At 51.9% G+C, this 5,398-nt stretch overlaps 1 pseudogene; it reads right to left on the bottom strand.

The window, feature by feature from the left end:
• Window positions 1-1,683: 1,683 nt before the first annotated feature.
• LOC118614812 lies at window positions 1,684-1,802 on the bottom strand (annotated as a pseudogene).
• Between the last annotated feature and the right edge of the window lie 3,596 nt (window positions 1,803-5,398).

Genomic DNA, 5,398 nt, shown 5'->3' with positions numbered 1-5,398 from the left:
TAAAGTTGGAGTTCCTTCAGCGACTGCCAGCGGGGTGATTATTCACTGGTCTGTGGGCAGGACCCGCCCACTGCCCTGGTCTCCTCCCCTGGTGGGAGGGTCTGAGTCATGGGGACTATGGTGAGACGGACTGATGGCTGAGAATGGTGCAAGTTCCAGCAAGTGAGAGGAATGAGGGGCCCTTTGCTAGCATAACATGAGATTTCTCGCCCCTGGGCTTTTGCACTGGCAGCAACTGCTGCCCGGGCCGCCCTGCCCTTCCCTCAGCTTTAGTTTTTGATATCCCTGGGCCCTACCTCGGGGGGGGGGGGGGGCGGATTTGTGAAGAAGATTTAAGGACCTAATTCTGGAAAACGCTTGTACATGATATGTCCTGAATATGATGCATTCTTAAAACTGTTTGCTGCTGTTGTCCGCGAACACCAACTTTGTGCCAAGTCATTCATTCGACCACGCAACAAGGGCTATTGTCTCCACCGCTCACTCCCACTTGGGGTCGCGATTTCACGGAAGGAACAGGACTGGGATTTGAACCAGGGTCTGTGTGATCCCATGGCTGGTCCCAGCAGGCAGCAGAGGAAGAAGGCAAGCAAGCCAGCAAGCCAGCGGGGCACCGATGACTCAGAGCAGGCAGGGCCCCCAGCCCGCCCTGTCCTACTGACTCAGCCAGGATGATCCCTCAGGCCTTCCCCTGGAATGCGGGGCTCTAGGCAGCGCTCCCAGGTGGTCACCTCCACCAGGATGCCCTCCCTAGAGAGCTGGCAGGCCGCTCAAGCTCCCACGGAGGCCTTCGGCAGTGTCCTGTGTCCCTTTTGGGGTTTCCATCTTCTCTCAAGAGTAGGGTCGGCGCCTTGGCGAGATGGACATCTCCCTCTGATGGTGGAGTGGTGTAGAGGGGGAAACCGAGGCACAGGGAGGACCAGTGATATGGCCAGGCGGCACAGCCACAGTGAGAAGGGCCGGGCAGAGAAGTCCGGCTTCAATCCTGGCCCTTTTCTCCGTCTTCTCCTAGCCCTTCTCAACGCTCAGCCCAGCCTGGAACCCCTCGCCAGGGATTCCCCTGCCTAGCTCAGCTCCCAGCCCCACGCCGAGACCAAAGACAGGCGGGCACACCTCTCTCTGTAACTGATCCCAACAGGGATGAGGGTGAGTCACTATTTCTACTCCCGGCCCCCCTTCCCCATACCAAGGCTGCTGGGGGTAGCCGTAGGGGAAAAGGAAGGTGAGAACAGAGCCATCCCCCTTCCTCCGGCCACTGCAGAGTTCCCGGCATCATGTGATCCAGGAGGACCGCTCCTGCAGGCCATTCCTCCCTCTGCCTCACATGCCCTGAGCCCAGGGCTCACTCAGGCCACGGCAGCCTTGGGTCTTAGTTTCTCCAATTTCTGTAAAATGGCAGTATTTTTTTCCCCAGTTTTATGGAGATATATTGACATATACCATCATATTAGTTTAAGGTATACAACATCACGATTCGATTTACGTATATATTGTGAAATGATGACCACAATAAGTGCCCACATCGTTACAAACTGTTTTTATTTATTTATTTATTTATTTATTTATTTATTTATTTACATATTTTAGGTGAGGCAACCCTTGGTTGACCTCATAGATTACAAGGACCTTGTCAGTTTACAATCCCTTATTTGTTTGTTTGTTTGTTTGTTTCTTTATTTTCTACACCTATAGCACCTGGTCTTCCTAGGTGGTCTCCCATCCAAGTACTAACCAGGCCCGGCCCTGCTTAGCAGCCCAGATCAGACAGGATGGGGCTTGTTCAGGGTGGCATGGGCGTAGACACAAACTGTTTTTTATTTTGTAATGAGAACTTTTAGGATCTACTCTCTTAGAAACTTTCGAATATGCAGTATAGTATTGTTACCTACGGTCACCATGCTGTCCGTCACGGCCCCAGAACTTACTAATCTTGCAACTGGAAGTTTGTGTCTTTTGACCCCCTTTGCCCATTTTCCACACCCTTGGCAGCCACCAATCTGTTCTCTGAGTTCTTTTTTTTTTTTTTTTTTTTTTTTTAGATTCCACGCATAAGTGAGATCATACAGTATTTGTCTTTCTGTCTGACTTATTTCACTTAGCATAATACCCTCCAGTTTCATCCTTGTTGTCACAAACGGCAGGATTTCCTTCTTTTTTTTTTTTTTTTTTTTTTTTTTATGACCGATGTAAAACAGTAGTCACAAAGACCCTTCCAGCCCAGACTCCTGTGACTGGTTACAACAGACTCCTCAGGCTCCTTCCATCCCCAGCCCCATGGAATAGGTCCCAGGGAGGGGACCTACTCCATTGAGGTAACTTAAGGAGACATTAGGCAGTGGGGAGGGAGACAAAGTGCCATCAGTCTGCAGGCCGGGGTGAGGGAGCCCAGGTTCCCCACATACCCACATTTACAGTCTGGCAGAAGAGGTAAATCAAAGCTCCAATTCCTGGGATGTGATCAGAGGCTGCTAAAGAAGAGGCGAGAAGGTGCCTGGGCCAGGGGCATCCTTGTAGCATGAATGAAAAAGTCGATCCCTGCCTCTGTGGGCGTTGTGGCTGGCGTAGGGAAGACAATAATAATACAGTATTATGAATGATACATGGGAAAACCAAAGCCTTGACAATGACCTGCATGGCCTTCCGCTCTGTACCCCGCTTCCTTCTCCGACCTCCTCTTCTTTCCTACGCCATTCCTCATGCTCGCTGTTCTTGGAACAGTCTGGCCCACTCCTGCTGACCAGGGATATTTCTGTTCTTGGAGTAGAAGCAGCAATGACGAGGTAAAGAAAGCGAGAAATGGGAAATGTCTGCTGGAGACAAGAGCCAAGAAGAAAATAGCACAGAGGGGTCTGAGCAGGTGCATGCAGGGGTGCTCTCCCCGTGTGGATGCTCACGTCCCAAAGGAGGTGCCATTCGATGTGGAACCCGAAGAGCTAGAAGGAGCCTCCATGCTAGGAACTGAGGGACAAGAATTTTAGGCAGAGGGAACAGACTGGATGAAGGCCCCGAGGTAGAAAACCTGACCAGTTTCAGGAAGAGGTTGAGGCCAGTGAGTGGAGCAGTGGGAGAAGAGTGTGGAGCAGCCGGCATTTGTGTGTTATTCCACTTATGTGGGAAACCTTCGGAGGGTTTTAAGCGGGAGAGGAAACTGTTCCGTTTTTAAAGTATTCCCTCTGGCTGCAGAGGGGACTGTAACCTAGAGCCCTGTGGGTGAGCGGGTGTGAGGCTTGGACCATCAGGGTCAGAAGTGTGGGACGCAGACTGGTTTGAGACCTAGGGACGTGTTTTGCTATGAAGCAGAAAGAGGACTTGGCGTCCCTGTACCCATTTCACAGCTCAGAGGCAGCCTCTGCCTAGGGAGACTAGTAGGCCTATTTTACAGATGCAGAAATTGTGATGGGAAGGCATTTGTCCAAAGGAGACATAACTGAAGTCAAATGTAGATCCCTAGGGCACTTTCTCTGCTTCTAGACAGTCTCCCTCTCTAGGTGTGGCTGAGATTACTCAGCACCTGGTGTTTGCAGACAAGGAAATTGAGGTTCCAAAGAATAGCGCTCCTGGCAGTGAGCCTGGGACAGAACCCGGGGCTCCTGGCACGGGGTCTAGACCTCCCGTCTCCCCGTCGTAGTCCCTGCCCTCCTGGCGTGGCTGTAGAGAGAAGATAAACGGGGCAGAACTCACAAGAGAACAATAACAGAGGTGATGCTTAATTGCACATTTCCACCCTCAGTGCTGTGGATGCCCAGGGACTGGAGGCAGATGAGGAGGCTCTGCTTTGAGGGGAAAATGGGTCCATCCCCACCTGCCTTCCACTTGGCTTGGTGCCCACTGTGGGCGAGTGTGAGTGTGTGTAACTGCATGTGAACAAACATGCGAGCATGGTGCCCGCAGGAAATGTGGCTTCTTCAGGAGTGTCAGGCACCCAAGGGTACTCAACAACTCCCGCTTGGACCCAATGACCCCTTGCTTCTCTGTCCACTTATCTACAGGCCCCTCGGTTTCTATGCCTTCTCTCAGAGCCTTGCTTGGGCTTCTTGATGAGAAAATAATTAACCACAGACTCCTTTTGCAAGACTTGCATCTCGTTCTCCTGGCCAAGTTAAAAATATTCACAACGTGCAGGGCTGCTGGCGGGAGGAGTGCAAGGGGCCAGGGGCACCCAGGGCCACAGGGAGGAAGGGGTGTGTTTGGAGGGAGCCTGGGCACAGAGCTCGGGAGGGGAGGATGGTGGGTTGGGGCTCTGGCCTTGACCCACTGTGGCCTCACCGTGTGAATCTGGGCAATTTCCTTGCCCTGTTGGGTCTCTGCTTCTTCCTCTGTGAATTGAGGAATTTGCACTAGAATTCAGCACTTCTAAAGCATTTCCCCCGGATGTAAACAGGTGATCCTCAAAACAAAAACAAAGTGAAAATAATAATTAATTATTGTTAATGGTTAACTAAGTTTGGGAAATGACACCAGGGTATAGAAAGTCAAACCAGTTTCTTTACTGCAGGAGTTTTCAGAGCCTTTAGTCTTTGAAAACTTATTTTTTTTTGGACAAATAACACATTCACATGGCATTTAATCCTGATGGTATGGAAGGAGTTGGGGGCGCTCAGGCTCTTTCCCCTACCAGTTCTGCCCTCTCCATATCTGCTCTCGGCAGGCACCATTAGCAATTTCCAGTGCACAGAGAGATAATACCACACTTACCATCAGATGTGGGTATAGACTTCCTCATAGTAAGTGACCGTGAGTTCCCTGAGGGGGGTGGGGGGTACCGACACAGCATTTTTTGCACTTATTTGACTTTGACCACGGACCCACTCCCAAGGATTTCTGCGTCTAGCATCTGAAGGTATATTCTTTGGGAAATGTGGGGTCCCCGGTCCCCATGTTCTCTGATGAGACTTTATGTAGGTGAGGAGTTAAGAGTTCAGACAACCTTCTCTGAGGTGGACTTTGCTGTCCGCTGGCGGTTGCCCTGAGCTTGAGGGAAGATACCAGAGCTGGGAGTCTATTTGAGGACACTGAGGTCCAAGAGGGCAACCATTTGCCCAGGTCAGGAGTGAGTCAGAGGGCCGGCAGGGTCAGGATCTACTGCCCCCACGCAGTGCTCCCACGCAGAGCACCCCAGTGGCCCCACGGCTGAGCAGGGCCTTAGAAGTGCTTTGGACACGGGAGAGCCCTGGAGGAGAGACCTGTGGGTGTTCTCCGAAGCGTGGGAGTCTTCACCCCAAACTTCAAGGTCATTTCCTGGGAAATGGAGCAGGCAGGGTTGTGACCGGGTGTGTGACACATGCACAGGGCGAGTGCGACATGTAGGTTGTGTGGGACCACTGTGCTGTGGGAGCTCTGGGCGTGATGCCGTGGGCTGGTGTGGCCCTGCGTGTGTGCTGGAGTGACCTGAGCGTCC

Source organism: Rousettus aegyptiacus, unplaced genomic scaffold (assembly GCF_014176215.1).
Source record: "Rousettus aegyptiacus isolate mRouAeg1 unplaced genomic scaffold, mRouAeg1.p scaffold_m13_p_2, whole genome shotgun sequence".
NCBI classification, from domain to species: Eukaryota; Metazoa; Chordata; class Mammalia; order Chiroptera; family Pteropodidae; genus Rousettus; species Rousettus aegyptiacus.
Note: the sequence above shows the minus strand (reverse complement) of the source record. Positions and strands in the feature narration are given on the sequence as shown.